The sequence below is a fragment of the Primulina eburnea genome, chromosome 7 (assembly GCF_022965805.1).
Source record: "Primulina eburnea isolate SZY01 chromosome 7, ASM2296580v1, whole genome shotgun sequence".
Lineage (NCBI taxonomy): Eukaryota > Viridiplantae > Streptophyta > Magnoliopsida > Lamiales > Gesneriaceae > Primulina > Primulina eburnea.
The window spans coordinates 19,679,306-19,698,782 of record NC_133107.1 but is presented as its reverse complement, the minus strand read 5'-3'; the positions used below and the strand labels follow the sequence as shown (position 1 = coordinate 19,698,782).

Sequence of the window (19,477 nt, the reverse complement as noted above, 5' to 3'; positions counted from 1 at the left end):
CTCAAACTTACACATGATGATGGTGAATTACTCCCTGACTCCTCTTTGTATCGCAAGTTGGTAGGTAAACTCTTATACCTTACAGTCACTCGCACTGATTTGGCTTATTCTGTTAACAAGCTTAGTCAGTATGTATCTGCTCCACGAGATAAACATTTGCAAGCTGTTTACTCTGTGCTCAAGTATGTCAAAGGATCAACTGGTCAAGGGTTGTTTTATAGTTCATCATTTGCTCTTAAATTGAGCTTATTCACAGACTATGATTGGGCAGCTTGCCCGGATACTCGCAGATCAGTCTCGGGTTTTTGTGTGCTTCTTGGAGATTCCATCATATCTTGGAAGTCAAAGAAACAGCACACAGTGTCTAAATCTTCAGCTGAAGCGGAATATAGGTCCATGGCAAACGGTACTTGTGATGTGGTCTGGATACTATGCTTATTAAAGGATTTACAAGTTCATGTTGTTGATCAAGTGGCCTTGTTCAGTGATAGTCAATCAGCTATTCACATTGCTTCAAATCCAGTCTTTCACGAACGATCAAAGCATGTTGTTGATCCAGTGCCCTTGTTCAGAGATCGATTGTCATGTTGTACGTGAACGAATACATGCTGGAATCATCAAGGTTTTCTATATTGCCTCCTATTTGCAATTGGCTGACATTCTCACTAAATCTCTTCTTCCAGGAAGACTTCGGGACTTGCTAATCAAGATGGGAATTCAAAATATACATTCTCCATCTTGAGGGGGAGTATTAGAAGTGGACTTTTATAGTAGCTTTAGTAGAAATACGTTTTTACACATATACTTACGTTTTTGTCCATACTAGTATAAATACGAGTCAAGAACCATGCTTTGTAAGTTTTCCCACATTGCGGTTATGAAGATTTCATTTTACTCAAATTCTTTACAATTCTAAAACTAATAAATATAATACGAACAAAGAAGCACAACTCAAAAATATATTCAAAACTTATGGAACTAATCTATAATTTGATACAAATTGAGAAATAATCGAGGCAACACGAAATGCCATGCTTGTGGTAGAGTAGTATTAAGTTAATAGTACAGGTATTTCAGCATGCATAAAGAGCCTCCTGAAATAACCACTCGAAGACATTTGGATGGAAATAAACTAAATAAAAGCATTTCAAATCCATTGTTTGAATCCACCATATTCGTTTGGACATTTTTAAAATACATGGATTTGAAATCTATCCACTTAAATATGTAATTAACTTGTTTATTAATTGGCTTAGTGAATTTCAAAATCCTACGACATGGAATCTTTTGAAGTCCTTCCGCCCTCTCTGGGTTGATGAAATAAGTGTTGTTTGCATCACTAGCATCAAGGATAAACAATTTAAGTATAAGAAATGAAATGTCTCTGATTTTTTCATTGCTTTTAAATAGGATTGGAAACTTTTTAAGAAAGGCTTCGGTCTTAAAAAATAATACTTTACTAACCGTTAAAATAATCCAACCATCTAATTACTTAAAATTCATAAATACAGTGAAAATCATAAAAAACTTAACCATTTAATCAAACTTAAAACTAGCATTTTTTTCAAAAATAACATGAACGTATTAAATCCGCTCAAAAACCACTCCTTCGCATAAAAGTTGTAAAAATATTTGAAGTACTGTTTAATCATCAGATGTGCGGAAATTAGCAATGTCCACGGGTTTCAGTACACCATCAGTCCAGCCAGTTCAATAATCAAGTCATCCTGTCTCAACAGAAATATCCTCACATGTATCATTCACACCTAATGATTCTAATGACTCAACATGCCTTGACCATAATAACAAGGAATACGTATATATTCACATGCAACAGTGAAAATTACTTTTAATAAAATAACTTTAGCATGAACATTTGCATAAACCTAAACATTTCTTTTCATCTTTATACATATACATTTCCTTTATGGGTGAAATCAGTTCATTAATTGTGACATCCTTTCATCTTTGGTTGATTGATCAATCTCAGATGTATCCATGGTACCAAGCGGCAGGGCAACAGTAACCACTTTTCTGTTCTGTGCCTTGGCCTATAGTTGGCAATGACACTAACAACCACTTTTCGTTTCTAGGTCGTGGCCTACAGAAATCTGGTGTTGGGTTCCCTTGGGGCTTTGTCTCGTAAACATGTTCCATTGGGACTTTGTCCCTCATGAATCTCCATTTCCTTGCCATGTCAAATCACTTCCTTCAAGACATTTTCATCATGTCCATCACTTTATAAAATAAATGCATAAATATAATTCTTTTTTAAAACCAAGCATGCAATACAGTCGTCCAGCATTTATAGTTTTTCATCAAAAAAATTCCATGACCTTTCAAAATAAACATTTGTAGCATTTATTATAGTTATTAGGACACTGTCAGGACTCCTAACATTTTTTAGGTGCAAATGACACGTTTTCCGCTGAAAGCCTGACTTTCTCATTTTACCGCTAGAAATTAAAACTTCGACTCTGAACCCATCCAAACTTACCATAACACCTTTAAAACATATAGGGAATCATTTCTTAGATGTGAACTTAAGCCCATCGATTAAGTTTCATAATTCGTTTTAAAACTTAAACGGGAGTACTCTCGGTTTTAACTCGAATCAACCTGAAACTGAACAAATATTTTCCTAACTTGAACCAAGACTCGACCAGCCTATTACGCACCAACCTAGCTTCGGTCCAGACCCTAATAACCATCTGTAAACCTGCTGCAACCTCTGGAACTCAGGAGACCCTTGGCCCTTATTTTCCACCCATCTGGTTGGACCAGCCCCAACCAGCCTATGACTAGACCACCCCAAGATCCCTCTGGACCATCATGACTTAGCCTAAGACTTGCATATAGTCCCTGCACCGAACCATGCACAAAACTCCCAAATTGTGTGCATAAGGTGATCGCGTGACCATGTTGCTTCGCTCCAGCCCTTGCCCACGAACCAGACACGACTCCACCCGTCTAGGACCACGACACAACCCTCCTAGGTCTTCTGGACGCAACCCAACTGCTGCACATATCCTGAACCCTCGAAGGACCAAGGATGAACCTAACCAATGAAATTCCCATAATTTTGTTCAGCTCTTTCTCTACTATTTTCCAGACCTGTCCAACCCATCTAGGACTCCTTGACAGCCCTCAAATCATGTCCATACCATCCCTAACCTGTCAGCCCCAAATGCAACATTAAGAACTTCAGTTATTTGAAACGTCCACCACTCGTTTTTCTTAAAAAGTACTAGAATTTTTCTTTTCTTTTCTATACTACTCTCGGTCGAATATATGCATATATAAATATATAACATTTTTGACACCATTTTAAAATAAACCAACCAAATATTATTTGAAAATCCAAAAGTAAGTAATTTAAAGCATAAAATCATAAATCATCAACCAACCTAAACTAGCATTATTTCAAAATTAACATTATCTTTAACATCCTCTCAAAAACCACTCCATGACATATAAAAGTTGTAAAAATATCTATCATAAACTTAAACATAAATGCGGAAAACTAGCGATGTTCCTCGGGTTGTGTGCACCTTCAGTCCAACAAGATCAACCATCAAGTCCCTCATTATCATCAACATCATGCTCACCTGCATCGATCATACCTAGTGAATCTATTGACTCAACAAACCATAACCGTAATAGCAATTAATACATATACAATAACATGCAACAGTGAAATTACTTTTACTTAAAATAGATTTTCATGAATACGCATAAACATAAACATTTTTCCGTTCATCATAAACATTTTCCTTTTCATTATATACGTATACATTTTCTTTTTATTGAATTTGTATCGTTAATTTTGAATATTGTATCTGTTGAGGGTCGATGGATCCATCTACGTGTAACCGTAGTACTGGGCGGCGGGGACATCAGCGACACTCTCACCCATCAACTGAACTTGGCCTTACATATCATCATATCATCATAATCACCGTATCATCACAATCATCGTATTAGTCAAAATTACTTCACCTCCTTCAATTTTTCGTATTTTCATCTTTTATAAAAATTCAAGAATATATATAAAAATCATTTTTTCTTTTAAACCAAACATGCAACATATCTTTTAGAATTATCGTTTCATTATAAAATTCCATAAACATTTAAAAATAACATATTAACATATTTTACAGCATTCAGGGCACTACCATGACGACTAACATTTTTCATGTGTAAAATTACCGTTTTACCTCTAGAAGCATAACTTTTTGTATTCTTCCATAGACCTCTACACGACGACCCGAATCATTCCGAACTTAATAAGTAACATTAAAATACACCCATAATTATTCCTTACACGTAAACTTATGCTCGTTGTTTAATTTCCCAAATCGTTTTTAAACTTAGACGTACCTCCCGGTTTTGACTTTTATAGACTCGAAACTTAACCAAAATTTAACCAAAGCTTCCTAACACATAACTAAGCCTTATTGAACTCAATTCAAGCCCACAAAGTCCTTGGAGCATGTCGCTACATCTGCTGGTTTTATGCATAGGTGTCCTAGTCCTAATAGGACTCTAACTCCTCATATTTCGGTTCCAGCCCCTATCCGCTTGGTCCAGGCCCTGTTCGACCCTCCTACGACTTATACCAACTCCATATCAAGCAGCTGGACCCGTGCCTAAATAACCTAGAAGCCCAGCCCCTCAAAACTGCAACTTCCCAACCAAGCGCGGCCCCTAAGCAAACGCGATCACCTAGACCTTCTAACCTATCATAGTGCAGCCTCCCTTGAACCCTCCTACATCCCCTTTAGGTCTCCTGGTCATGCCTTAATAGCTGCTCGAAGCCATGGCCTTAAAGGAGTCCTAGCCGCAAACCCTAACCATGCAAGGACCCTTATTTTTGTGCAACGATTAACCCCTAATGCCCAGCCCCTGTGTCAACTTATCTAGGCCCTCAAACCTTTCTAAACTCATCCTTTTTTAGTGTCCCTAAGGTAGCATCCCCTCAAGAAACAATACAACACGGTTTGGATCACAAAAACTTGAATTATAGACATGCTATGTCACAAAAACGAAATTAATGCAAAGTCTAACATATTTTTCATGCAAACATGCTTCAATCATGTATTATGGTGTGAAAGATGTTAGAAAGAAGATTATGGCGTACTACACACGACAATTAAGTTGAGATGCGAAGAACGACGACGAACGGAACCCATGATTGCTTTTCTCTCAAAGGAGTGTGTTTCCTCCTCAAAATCACGTGTGGTGTGTGTTGAATTCTAATGGGGAGAGTCCTTGTGTGTGTGTGAGGGGAGAGGCGTTTATTATGAGGTTTTGGGGTATTTTTTGTTAATTAAACATGTGTGAAAGCTTGAGCTCATTAGTCCAGTATAATAGGTACATGAATCCCATTTGTACATATTTAAAATATTTTTTCTGGGAATATTTGTGAAAATAATAGTCGAGTTATTGAAAAGTTCATATTTTTGTCGAAAATCGAATATCGTTTAAAAATGTGTCTCGGCGTATAAAATAACCTCAAAACACCTCATATTCGAAAATTCTATTTAAAATACAACACACATTAAACAAGTAAAAATAACTATTTAATAAAAATATTTTCCTTTTTTCAGCCCTTGGTCTCCATTCCTCGATCGCATCTCGAATAACCTTTAAAAATACAGTTTTATGCATTCTAAAATAAAACAATATTTTAAACATGTAAACATACCTACCATAATCAATTCATGCAATTAAAACAATTTAATTAAAATGCATGAGAAATTTGATAACTCACATGCATGTGGTTCACGTGAACCTTCAAATTTTCGGGACGTTACATATATATCAAGAAATCCAAGTTCTTCCATGCATAAACCACAAAAACGAAAGTAATATCATGATATCAGATTTTTCATACAAGAATATATATTCACACATACTATGGCTTGAATGATGAGAAATTGAAGGTATAAGGCGTGCTTTGCGTGATTTACGCACGAATATTCGAGTCTAGACACGAAAGATTGTTGACGGAGGGACGGGGAACCCTTTGCTGTGATTTTTGCCTTAAATATCAGCGTAAGAGTGCCTTTGGACATGAGTGTGTGTGCTGCTGCTGCCAGGAAAGAGAGCCCTAGTTTTTTGTTTAAACGTTAGATTTTAGGAGAAAAATGGGCTTGGGAGTCTAGGCTTATGATATAAATACTTAGGTAGAAATATAGGCCCAATAATCCTAATATGATAGGCCCATTAGTACGTAGGAAAAATATCTCGTTTAGGAAAGTTCTCGAAAATATTAAACAAGCTTCCAAAAAGTCCTTATTTTAGTCATATATTAAAAATATTTTTCCTTTACTATCCCGGTCTCCGTTCCTCGGTCAGGGCTCGAATAACCCTTGAAAATAATTATTTATGCATTCTAAAAGAAATTCCTATTTTTAACATGTAAGTATGCCAACTACATTTAATTACTGCAATCAAACGTATTCATTGTTACCGTTGGAGGCAAAGCCTCTAAATAGCCGAGAAGAGCAGCTGAGAAAAAATAACGAACAAAACTACAAAGTTGTTATTCTGCTGAAATCTCCTCACAAGCTTTCTGTTGAAATTCAAAATATTTCAAAATCTCACCGATCGAGCAAAACTTGCACCGTGGAATCCTTAACAAAAATATGGTTAAGTATACTCAAAAATTAATCGCAAGGGTATGATGGCATGTAATAGTATAATGTACTAGAGTACGAGTATCGTTCCACTGAAAACTGTATTTTACAATTATTATTTTCAGTTATCAAATCTTTAGCAACGAAATTTGAAGGGTCGTTTATTACTACTATGCTCAAATAAAAAATGCAAATAAAAATGTTCAGGAATTAATAACGAGATATAATATCTAGAATGGTTAATTAAAATTCAGTGAGAAATGAATTTGTTGGGAATCTCAGTTCACCTACCCCTCAGTGAGAAATGAATTTGTTGGGAATTTCACTTCACCTACCCCTCATTAATTTATCAATTCGTTCGATAGTGATTTACGCTTCCGACAAGATTTCCTATTCAATTGAACACACTCTCTCGAGCTATGCCAAACAAATTCTACTTAGTGAAGTAATTAAATGTCTTTAATTATTTATCAAGAGTGAATCACATATCGATCTATGAAATCCCCTAGTTTTCGTCCGAATGAACTATGACTATCGGTGCGTATCCATTTCATATGTCTATGTAAATTGTAGATCCACGAACTATTCTTCTTGTTCTATCACAAGCTATTCTCTCGAACTCACTCGCAATATAAGACTATTATCAAAGTTAGCTACGCTTTAATAATCACAATGCAAAACAGTAGAATAATCAAGAATAAATCAACTTCGACAATGGAATTAACCAAATCAAAGTTCGGGGTAGGATCCCCTTAAATCCCAACAAATATGTAAGGTTTAGCTACTAGAATTCATGGTAGAAATAAAGACAACAACGTTTAAAAGATAAAAAATATAATAGAAATACTATAGTTGACAAAAAACGCGAAGAACAATGGTCGGAAATCTTCGAATCTTCAACTCCAAGCGCAAAATCCTCTTCAAGGCTTGTGGTGGCAGCTGAATGATGTCTGATTTTCGTCCCTATGTTTTTTTCTTTAGCTATCCACCTTCCAAATTGAATAAAATCAAAATATGAAACTTTTTATTTTGATTCGCGCTAGGGCGATCAAGTTTCCCCGCCCCAGCTATGCGATCTACTGTACTATTGGTGTCTTCCGCAGCCTCTCGCGCTGGGTGGTCAAGTTTGGAGGTCTTCTGTTCTTTTTCCTTCAGCCTCTCGAACTTGGGGCAGTAAAGATTGGCCTCCCTAGCGCGAGGTATTCTGCTTGGCACTCATTTCTTTTGCGGCACTCGTGTTGCGGCGGTCAAGTTCGACATCTTTTGTCCCCAGCCTTCTCTTCCAATTGGATTTTTCTCCATTTTTCTATAGTTGAATAGACTTAAGTGAGCAGGGATCAAATGCAATAAAAAAAGAAGAAATAGCAGAGCGTAGACTCCAAATAACCCAGAACGATGCGAACTACGACTCTCACAATGTATTAAAACACACAAATATTACCTCTATTAACCCCCTCATACTAATCTTTTGCTTGCCCTCAAGTAAAAAAGGTACAGACCACAAACAAAAATGAACCAAACCACAAAGTGAAAGTACTAAAAACAACTAAACTGATGGCAAAACAGTAAACTGAAATCTCATGCCTCGGCGGGTTTTTGAAATACAACCAATTAGTCAACTCACCGCATCTATTAACACCCCCTTTTTAAAGCATCTTATAGCATTTTGATTTGACTAGAAAATTTGCCCGTGTGTGTGCTGTGGCTTTCACCAGCTCGTGCTGCAGATAGTTTCATTCGCGAATCATGCAAATCATCAAATCAAACAATTCAACGCAAGTTTCTCTATCCAGAGTTCTTTTTCTATTAGTGACCAACCAGTAAACACACAGCGGCAGAATTTCATAGTTGTCCAACAAGAATTAAGGAGTCAATATCCATAAATGTTTCAACCGGTTCAAAAATATGGGGAGTACACTGATCATTTTCATTATGCACTTGTCAGCATTTTTAGCTGACATTCCTCAACGCCTTACATCTCCATCTTTTTTAGTCTCGGGATAGGATTTCATCCCTTTTTGGCTCCCCTACACCTTACATTCCCTTTTTTTTTCCTTCACATTCTAATTCTTTTTTTTTTTTTTGCAAGTGCATAATGTTTTTCATGTATACTCCCAGGGATTTGAATAGAGGGTCTGTTTATTTTTTCGGCCTAGGGGTGACTTTTGAGGTTCGATGCACGATTGGGACGAAGATTATTCTAGGGGGATTAAAGTTTTCTACTCGAGTGTATGCCACTGGCTAGTAACGACTGTCAACAGAAATCCATTCAAGTTCGACTCGCATCTCATGTTTTTCAAGTTTCCTCACAGATTTTTAAACTCAACTGTCATTGACATTACTGCCAAAACCCACGATGTGTGCATATACAAATTCACCATTCGCCTAGGGATTCATAATGAGCGACAAGGCTAAGCAACATGTAGTTCATCTAACCTAAAATCATCATTGGCTACCAACTCACTTGTTTCAACCATCAACTGACACACATAAAAGACACAAACTAAATGACCCCCTCATACTAAGAGTGTTCCATGTCCTCATGGCACAAAAGAAAAAAAACTGAAACACATAAACAAACATATGAATGCAGAACAAGGACACGAATGCAAAATAGATGACAGAAGGAAACAACAATAAGAACCAAATATAGAATGCAGTAGAAAATAAAATAAAATAAAAGAAGGGAAAACAGTGAACTCCCCTGATCACAGCTCATCGTCCTCGTCCTCAGGTGGCACCACGCCAAGCTCCGGATCGTCGACCTGTGGATAAGCATACAGGAAAGGGAATAAGGTGGGAATTCCGGTGGTGGTAGGTAAGTGGTGGTGTCAAGGCCCATGTGCGATGCCATCCCGCGTACCAGAGACTCCATCGATGCCATGTGTGTATTGTTGACAGTGTTATACTGATCTTGATGGACTACAAATGCACACAACTCGTCAACCTTATCAATAATGGACCGTCGGCAGGGGATGTGGGGGTAGTGGTGGGTGGTAGGCGGCTGCCTCCTCCTCGGGTACCTCTGGGAAGTCGATAGCACGCTTGCCTCTCTTCGTCTTCATGCACGAGTCTTCAATGGGCTTCATTGGTTGTAACCATTCGTCCTCTACATTGGCAATACCCCGGCTCGCACACGCAGCTCGGTAATAATGGTAGGAAATAATAAGGCGATGCTCGAGCTATGTATGAAATGATTATCTGAGAAAAGATCAGTCGGGCCAACACTAGTGGAATGCCCTCCATCAGTGCGTAGACAAGGATGGTGTGGTCTTTCTGAACGTCACTGGTATGTGACACTGGCATCAATCGTTAGAGAGAAACGCATACCACATCGTAGGCCTAAACAATAAATATTTTTCCAAAAGCAACTTGGAGTCTTCCACCTAGCCATCGGGTAACATATGGTTTGAATAATGAACTCAAAATTCGGATTGGCGATTAACGCCTCTAAATCATACTCATCAACCACAGGGGTAACCAACAACGCATTTAGTGTGGTTGAGTCGAAGGAGACTAAATTACCCATACCATAGCCGCTCCATTAGTCCGCTCGACGGCGTTGGCGTAGAATTCACGCACAAGCGGAATCGCCGTGGCCTTAGGTGGAGCACAAAAAGGTTCCCATCCCTGTTCTTCAATAGCATGCAACAATATAATGATCTAGAGGATAAATCAAACCCCGCTCCGGAATGGAGCGCCTATTAATTTTAGCATGCTCGTATCATTTTCGGGCTTCCTCATTGACAAATTTACCTCTAGTACCAGACGAGGAGGAAGAAGAGGCATGTGTTACCCTTAAAATTTCTTCTGAGCCATGTATGAATGTGGGTGTGGAGAGATACCAAGGCTAATCCACGTACCTCTTGCAGAAATTGAAGGAAGAACGGGTCACCGGGGCTTGAGTGTCGTGGGAGTGAAGGAACTCGAGTTTCCAGCAAATCGAGAGGGGAAGATTGAAGGTGAGGGGCGAAATTTGCAGAGATTTCGGTGGGGGGAAAAAAATTTTGGGGCGCGCAGAGTGAGAAGGGAAAGGTAAGAGGACGATTTTATAATGCGGCGAGCTGGGGGCGGTAAAGTTTGGCCTCCCTAGAGGGCTGCGTTCTGGTGAAAATCAAATGTGTTGCGCTGGGGCAGTCAAGTTTTACCACCCTAGCGTGATGCGCACTATCCCCATCGTGCCAAGGAGTCGCGCTGGGATGGTAAAACTTGACCACCCTAGAGCAATCGCCTCGGGTTTTGCAACGGAACCATTTTTTTTCAAATAATAAAATAACAAATCAAATTAAGTGCAAGATAAATGGAAGAGAGGTAGTTCTCAATTTATAGTACAGATCTTGATTGTCGGTCAGTTTTAGTTTGGATTGTCTTGGAACCGGGTGATTCCAAGCTATGGCTCAATTGTGTCACCCCTGTAGTGCTTCAGTCGCTGGCCATTTACCGTAAATGTCCCATCCTTTCCATCTTGCAGTTCCACGGCTCTTGAGGAATAAACTTTAGAATTCACGAATGGGCCAGACCATCGTGACTTCAATTTTCTGAGAAACAGTCGCAAGCCGAGAGTTGTAGAGTAGGAAATTGTCGCCTTCCTTGAATTCCCTTTCGATGATTCACCTGTCATGAGCCCTATTTGTCTTTCCTTGTATGACAGTACGAGATCATATGCCAGATTCTGGAATTCCTCGAACTGATCCTATTGAAGCAGACGTTGTTCACCTGCATCAGTAAAGTTAAAATTTAGTGCTTTTGTTGCCCAATATGCCCGATGCTCTAACTCTATGGGTAGATGACATGCTTTACCAAACAATAACTTATATGGTGTAGTGCCTATAGGTGTTTTGAAAGCAGTCCTATATGCCCAATAGCATCATCTAACCTCACTGACTAGTCTTTCCGACTAACACTACCACTTTTTCCAAAATCCGCTTGATCTCTCGGCTCGACACTTCCACTTGACCACTCGTCTGAGGGTGATAGGGGGTCGAGATCTTATGTGTGACACCGTATTTGCTCAAAAGTTTGTGGTAAAAATGGGTACCACCATCACTAATTATTGCTCGTGGTGTTCCAAATCTGTTAAAAATATTTTTCTTTAAAAATTTCAGGACCACTTGAGCATCATTAGAGGCATATGTTTTTGCCTCTACCCACTTAGATACATAGTCAACCGCCACCAAAATATACTTTTTCAAGAACAAACAGGGGAAATATCCCATGAAGTCTATCCACCACACATCAAAAACCTCCCACTCAAGAATATTCTTTAATGGCATTTCATGACTGGTTAGAGATGTTACCTGTCTGCTGGCATTTATCACAGGCAAGCACATAAGAACGAGCATCTTTAAATAGATTGGCCAATAGAAGCCACATTCGAGTATCTTAGATATCGTCCATGTTGGTCCAAAATGACCACCTACCTCACGATCATGGAAATGGTTGAGAATTTGACAAACTCCTCCTCTGCAACACACCTTCTTATTATGGAATCTGCACAAATCTTAAACAAAAATGGTTCCTCCCAAAAATAATATTTCACGTCAGAGAAGAATTTTTTGTTCGTTAAACGATAGATTTGGTGGTGGTGTGCCTGTGACAAGAAAGTTAGCGAAATTTGCATACCAAGGACAGTGTTTCACCTCAAATAGGTGCTTATCAGGAAACCAATCATTAATAGCAATGATTGACACAGTCACTAATAATAAGTTCTAATCTTGATAAGTGATCTGCCACCACATTCTCAACATCCTTCTTATCTTTTATTTCTAAATCAAATTCTTGTACATAAAATCCACCAAAGTAGGCGTGGCTTTACATCTTTCTTGGCGAGTAAATATTTAAGGGAGATTGATCAGTAACACAATCACCCTTTGACAGAACAAGGTATGAATGGAATTTGTCAAGTTCAAATACTACTGAGAGGTACTCTTTTTCAGTGGTGCATAATTTAATTGTGCTTTATCTAGAGTCTTACTTGCATAGTATATAGTGTGAAATACCTTGTTCTTCCTTTGGCCAAGGATAGCTCCAACCACAGTATCGCTGGCATCGCACATGACCTCGAAGGGTAGATCCCAATCAGGTGCCACCAAGACAGGAGCCGTCACCAAGTGCTCCTTCAACTCCTCGTATGCCTGCAGAGCAGTCAAAATTAAACTCAAAGGGACATCTTTCATAAATAAAGAAGATAGAGGTTTGGCAATTCTAGAAAAATCTTTGATAAACGCCGATATAAAACCGGCATGGCCTAGAAAAATTCTAACTCCCTTTATCGAAGCTGGTGATGGTAGGATCTTGATGACTTCTACTTTAATGTCTACCTCAATCCTTGTTCCGAAATCTTGTGCCCTAGGACAATTCCCACTTGTACCATGAAGTCGCACTTCTCCCAATTAAGCACCAAGTTCGTCTCCTCGCACTTTCCCAACACGGAGCTTAGATTCTGCAAAACACTCATCAAACTGTTGCGCCAAAGATATAAAAGTCATCCATAAATATCTCAAGAAATGTTTCAATCATATCATGGAATATAGCAGTCATGCAGCGCTGAAATGTGGCAGGGGCATTTCAAAGACTAAAAGGCATACGACGATAATCAAATGTTCCATAAGGACAAGTGAAAATGGTTTTCTCTTGGTCCTCAGGTGCAATAGTGATTTGAATATACCCCGAATACCCATATAGAAAACAGTAAAACTCACGTCCCGCTAGTCTCTCCAACATCTGAGCAATAAGAAAAGGGGAAAGTGGTCCTTACAGGTGGCATCATTCAACTTCCTATAGTCAATACATACTCTCCGACCCCGTACCAGTCCTTGTGGGAATCAGTTCATTCTTTTCATTAGTGATCACCATAATCCCACATTTCTGAGGCACAACATTGAACAGGACTTACCCATGCACTATCTGAAAATTTGATAGATAATACCTGCATCAAGAAGCTAATAGTTTCGGCCTTCACTACCTCTGCATCTTGGATTGAGTCGTCTTGAGGTTGCACGAGGGGTTGACTACTTTTCTTCCATCAAGATTTTGTGCATGCAATTGATGGAATTATTCCCTTGATCTCTGCCACCTTCCAAGCAAATGCATTTTTGTGCGCTTTAAAGAACTTGCAACAACTTTCCTCCATGGCATCTGTCAAAGCTGAAGAAATAATGACAGGTAAAGTGTAAATCTCACCAAGGTATACGTACTTTAGGTGCGGAGGCAGTGGCTGAGCTCAAGCGTGGTGATTTCCTCGATGCTTGACTTTGTAGGGGTCAAATCTTTTCGCTCTCCCAAATTCTCCAGTCTCATCCTTGTTGGATTTTTCCATGGATGTTGGCATTAAAGTTGGCCATTATTTCAGCTTTCTCTTCGTCCAAGTCATCCTCCTTCAATTCAGTTGTGAGGGTGGATGCCAATGGGTCTTTCATAGAGTCCTGCACAAAATTACACACAAGAGGGTCAACAGCATCAATTCTAAACAGTCATCCATGTTGCAGTGTGTGCTTAGAGCATTAAACAAGTCAAAAGTAATTTCTTTCTCTCCCACTCTCAATCTCAACTTACCTTCTTGAACATCAATCAAGGCTTGCCAGTCGCAAGGAATGGTCTCCCCCAGAATTAAGGACATCTCCATGTCTTCCTCCATGTCAAGTACTACAAAATCTGCAGGAAATATGAATTTGTCCACCTTTACCAGGACGTCCTCTATGACTCATCATGTGTATTTGACCAATATGTCTGCTAGTTGCAAGGACATCCTGGTTGGCTTAGGTTCTCTTAATCCGAGTTTCCTGAATACAGACAAAAGCATAAGATTAATACTCGCACTAAGATCACACAAAGCTTTATGAAAAAGAATATCGCCAATCACGTAATGAATAGAAAACTCCGTGGATCATTAAGTTTCGAGTGGAATCTTGTTTGCACCAAAGCAGAGCAATTTTCAGTTAGATTCACCGTCATGTGATCCTCCAATGTTCTCTTGTTGCTAAGATGTCCTTCAGAAATTTAGCATAGCTTGGCATTTGCATCAGAGCATCAGCAAAGGGAATATTGACGTGCAATTTATTGAATACTTCTAAAAACTTACCAAATTGCGCATCTATTTTCACCTTTTTAATGTTGTAGGAAAGGTGAGTGATAACAAATTTAGATTGTGCAGTGGGTGCTGGTGCAGAGTTAGAAGGCTTACCTTTGACTAACTCAGTAGGTTCATCCAATTCTTGATTTTTCTTGTCCCTCTAGACTCTAAAATTTTTCCACTCTTCAACTCGATGGCCTTCAGTTGCTCTTTTGGATTGGTCTCTGGTTACTTGGCAAGGTGTCCCAGCTCTCTGCTTGCTATCATTTACTACTATCCAACTCTGATTCTCCAAGCCCCTTTATCGACGCATATTGATTTTGGATTCTAGTTTCGGTGAGAGAGATGAACTTAGACATCATGTGCTCCAAATTGGCTTTTTTTTCTCTAGGAGGGTCAGATCTGAACATCGGTTGTTCCCCATATGTTTGCCTCTTGTGATCGATTCATGACTGTTTTGGCAACCTCATGAGAAGTTGGGATGTTGCATCCATCCAAGATTGTATGTGTTCGAATACGGTCATTCCTTGGACGTTTTGGACTCCCACTTGATTCACTGGTGCCCCTTCTTGCACATGAAGGGATTGCCATCTTGACAGTCTTTCACAAAGTGTTCACCTCCACACTTATCACAGAATATCTCTTGAAGACGCATAGCCATGCCACCCATATTCAAGCCGTCCAATTTCCTGTTCAAGACATCAAGTTGTGCAGTAAAAAGAAAGGTCAGTTACCTGGTGAACTCCTGTACTTCTCCTCTAGTTGTTCCTTTCAAATTGAGGATGATAGCTTCTAGCAGCCATTTCCTCCAATAACTCGTATCCTTCCTCAGCTTCTCAAGAGATTTCCACAAGCAGCAGCATCTATCATAGTACAATTAGGAGTAAGCAAGCCATAGTAAAAGGTCTGAACGACTAACCCAAGTGGCAGTTCGTGATGAGGACATCTTCGTATGATAGATCTTTGAAACGCTCCCATGCCTCATATAAAGACTCCTGCTCGAATTGAGCAAATGTAATAATGTATGCCCGCAGCTTCATGGTCTTAGATGGAGCAAATGTAATGATATATGCCTTGCACTGTGGAATCCTTAATAAAAATATGGTTTTGTATGCTCAAAAATTAATCGCAAGTGCACGATGTTAAGTAATAGTATAATCTACTAGAGTACGATTATCGTTCCACTGAAAACTGTATTTTACAATTATTTTAGTTATCAAATCTTAGCAACAAAATTTGAAGGGTTGTTTATTACTAAATATGCTCAAATAAAAAATGCAATAAAAAGGTTCAGTAATTAAATAATGAGATATAATATCTAGAATGGTTAATTAAAATTCAGTGAGAAATGAATTTTGGGGGAATTTCATTTCACCTACCCCTCATTAATTTATCAATTCGTTCGATCGTGATTTACGCTTCCGACATGATTTTCCTATTCAATTGAACACACTCTCTCGAGCTATGCCAAACAAATTCTACTCAGTGAAGTAATTAAATGTCTTTAATTATTTATCAATAGTGAATCAAATATCGATCTATGAAATCCCCTAGTTTTCGTCCGAATGAACTATGGACTATCGACGCGTATCCAATTTCATATGTTCTATGTAATTTTAGATCCACGAAACTATTCTACTCGTTCCTATCACAAGCTATTCTCTCGACCTCACTCGCATATAAGACTATTATCAAAGTTAGCTACGCTTTGAATAATCACAATGCAAACAGTAGTATAATCAAGAATAAAGTAAACGTCGACAATGGAATTAACCAAATCAAAGTTCGGGGTATGATCCCCTTAAATCCCAACAAATATGTAAAGTTTAGCTATTAGAATTCATGGAAGAAATCAATACACAATGTTTAAAAAATAAAAATAAACTAGAAATAATATATTTGAGAAAAAAACGCAAAGAACGATGCCCGAAATCTTCAAATCTTCAACTCCAAGCGCAAAATACTCTCCAAGGCTTGTGGTGGCTGCTGAATGATGTCTGATTTTCGTGCCTAGGTTTTTTCTTTAGCCATCCACCTTCCAAATTGATTAAAATCCAAAAAGGAAACTTTCTTATTTTTATTCGTGCTAGGGCAGTCAAGTTTCCCCGCCCCAGCGCGCGATCTACTGTACTACTGGTGTCTTCCGCAGCCTCTTGCGCTGGGGCGGTCAAACTTGACCGCCCTAGTGCAAGGTCTTCTGTTCTTTTTCCTTCAGCCTCTCGCGCTGGGGCTGTAAAGTTTGACTGCCATAGCGCGAGGGTCTTCTGCTTGGCACTCATTTCTTTTGCGGCACTCGTGCTGGGGCGGTGACATCTTCTGTCCCTAGCCTTCTCTTCCAATTGATTTTTCTCCATTTTTCTGCACATGAACAGACTTATGTGAGCGGTGATGAAATGCATAAAATAAAAAGAAATAGGCAGAATTTAGACTCCAAATAACCCAGAACGATGCGAACTACGACTCACACATTGTATTAAAATACGTAAATATTTCCTCTGTCACTCACACTTAGCATATACATTCATAGCATTCAAGGGTATACATCAAGCTTACAAGCACAAACACGTAGTGTTTTGATTTTTGTTCTTATAGAGATCTGTTGTGCTGATGAGTTCAGATCAGCTGTGAACTGATAAACTGTATTGAAACTATGAGTTTCAGTTTGGAATTGTTAAGCCCAAAACTGTAAGAGGGTTTGTACAAGTCTTGTATTGATCAAAGTCTTTTAGTGAATTTCCTATCTTCTTGATAGAAGGGGTGACGTAGGAGTGACTGAAATCTCCGAACATCAATAAATCTTGTGTCTCATAATTTCAATTTATTATATCTGTCAGTCAGTTTATTTCCCTACTTCTTGAGTTAACTGATTGACATTGACATAACAAGAATCATGATTTCAGTTTATCACTAAACTGACTCATTATTTGAAAATGTGGTAAAATTGTCAAGTGTTTATTCAAATCTCCCCCCCCCCCCCCTTCTAAACAATCTTTCACCTACCAACAGATCATATCAATTTTGTACAAATTATCGGTTGTTGCATACGCACTAACTGATGACGTGTCAAACTTATTAGTTGACTATATAGCCGATCAGTTGTGGGGACCCGGACGCTAATCATCTTCTTAATCGTCATTGGGACTAACTTAATCAATTAGAATAAACAGGGTCTAAATTTTTTTTTTAAATGCGGAAGGTAATGGAATCATTCTATTATACAAACCAGTAATTAATACAAATCCTGTATAACATGCATCTAGTTCAAAACTAGGTTCAACTACTACAATTAAGTAATAAAACCTATCTATCCAAGTCCGGAATCACTACTCTAACTCAATCTTTCTGCACCTCTGTGACCCTGAACCTGTCCCACCTGTTGTCATGCACACATAGAGACAAGACAACAGCCGGATCTGGTAAGATATAAATATCCCAGTATAAACAATGTATCAATGCAATCATATAAAACATATATAAAAGCATAAACAATCATTAAAACATGTATCCAGTCTGACTACATGAATCAATACAAATCTGTATTTAAGTCAATGACTTGTTATCTTATCTTAACTTATTTCTAACCTAGGGATCCCGATCTAATTTAGACTTCGGCATGCTTTATCGAATGTCTACAATAGAAGTCGATCTACATCTAAGCTCATCGATACACCGTAAGTCTAGAGTCTCAGCGGTTCTGACAAAGACTCGGCGGTTCTGCCCTAGCTAGGCTGATCTGCCCTAGACTCAAACTCTGGCTCTGCTATAATTCAATAGACTAAACATATCAATCTGATAATCTGCAAATATCAATGCAACAAAATAAAGTATGTGATTTTGGGAAACTCAAGTCAAACCTAACTCGAGTTGTGCAATCCCGAATCAACAATTATTTATACCTTTCGTTCTGTTGCTCTGGTACAATCGAAGTCTCGGCTCAAAGTTTGTCAATGTTCAAGCTGGAAATGACAATATCAATATTCTGTATCAATATTCTATTTAAATCAAGATATCTCTGTCTTATTAAATTCTGACGGTACAATCGTATAATTCTGCTATACCGGTGATACCACACCAGTATATACTAATTCCAATAACTTATAATCAATCACAGTGCAAATCTGATATCCATTCTAATCAATTCCATTCTGAAAATCATAACAATTCCATATCCAGTCCGTTTCTTAATCTACTTCGATTCTACGCTGTCTAACATGTCAAGAACAACATATATGACGTGTATTCAATTCCAACAACATCATAATTTCAAAACATGTCAAAACGTAGTAAAACCTACGTCCTGTAGTAGCCTGCGTTGATATGAACACAGTACCGAAGTCGGATTTAAAATCTAACGGACGGATTTCTCACGAATCGAATTCTAAAATCAAGAATCGACTTTTTCCCCCGAAGCTTTCGTTTCTTTTTTCTTTTCCTTATCTGAAGGTTAGTATCTATATATATATATATATATATATTATATATATATATATTGCATGCAACTTGCTACGTGGCTCCTTCTGAATTCTCGCCAAAACCTCGCGCATATGCGGTACCTTCCTCTCGCATATGCGCGAGACTTAATTCTCGGCGTGTGTCTACACGGTGGCTCGCGCATATGCGCGACACATCTTGGCATATGCGCGAGGCCTTTGCTCGTTTTTGCCAACTCTCTGCCACCCTCGCGCACATGCGTGGATTCAGGTCGCGCATATGCGCGAGGTCCTCTGGACATTTCGCGCATATGCGCCCTGCCAGGCCCGCGCAT

The 19,477-nt window shown here is 38.7% G+C and overlaps 1 non-coding gene across 1 annotated transcript; it reads left to right on the top strand.

Annotated features, from left to right (window-relative positions):
* The first annotated feature begins 15,640 nt into the window (after positions 1 to 15,640).
* LOC140837546 (small nucleolar RNA R71) lies at positions 15,641 to 15,748 on the top strand. The gene has a single exon (XR_012119376.1). It is a non-coding gene; the product is annotated as a small nucleolar RNA R71 (small nucleolar RNA).
* The last annotated feature ends 3,729 nt before the right edge of the window (positions 15,749 to 19,477 follow it).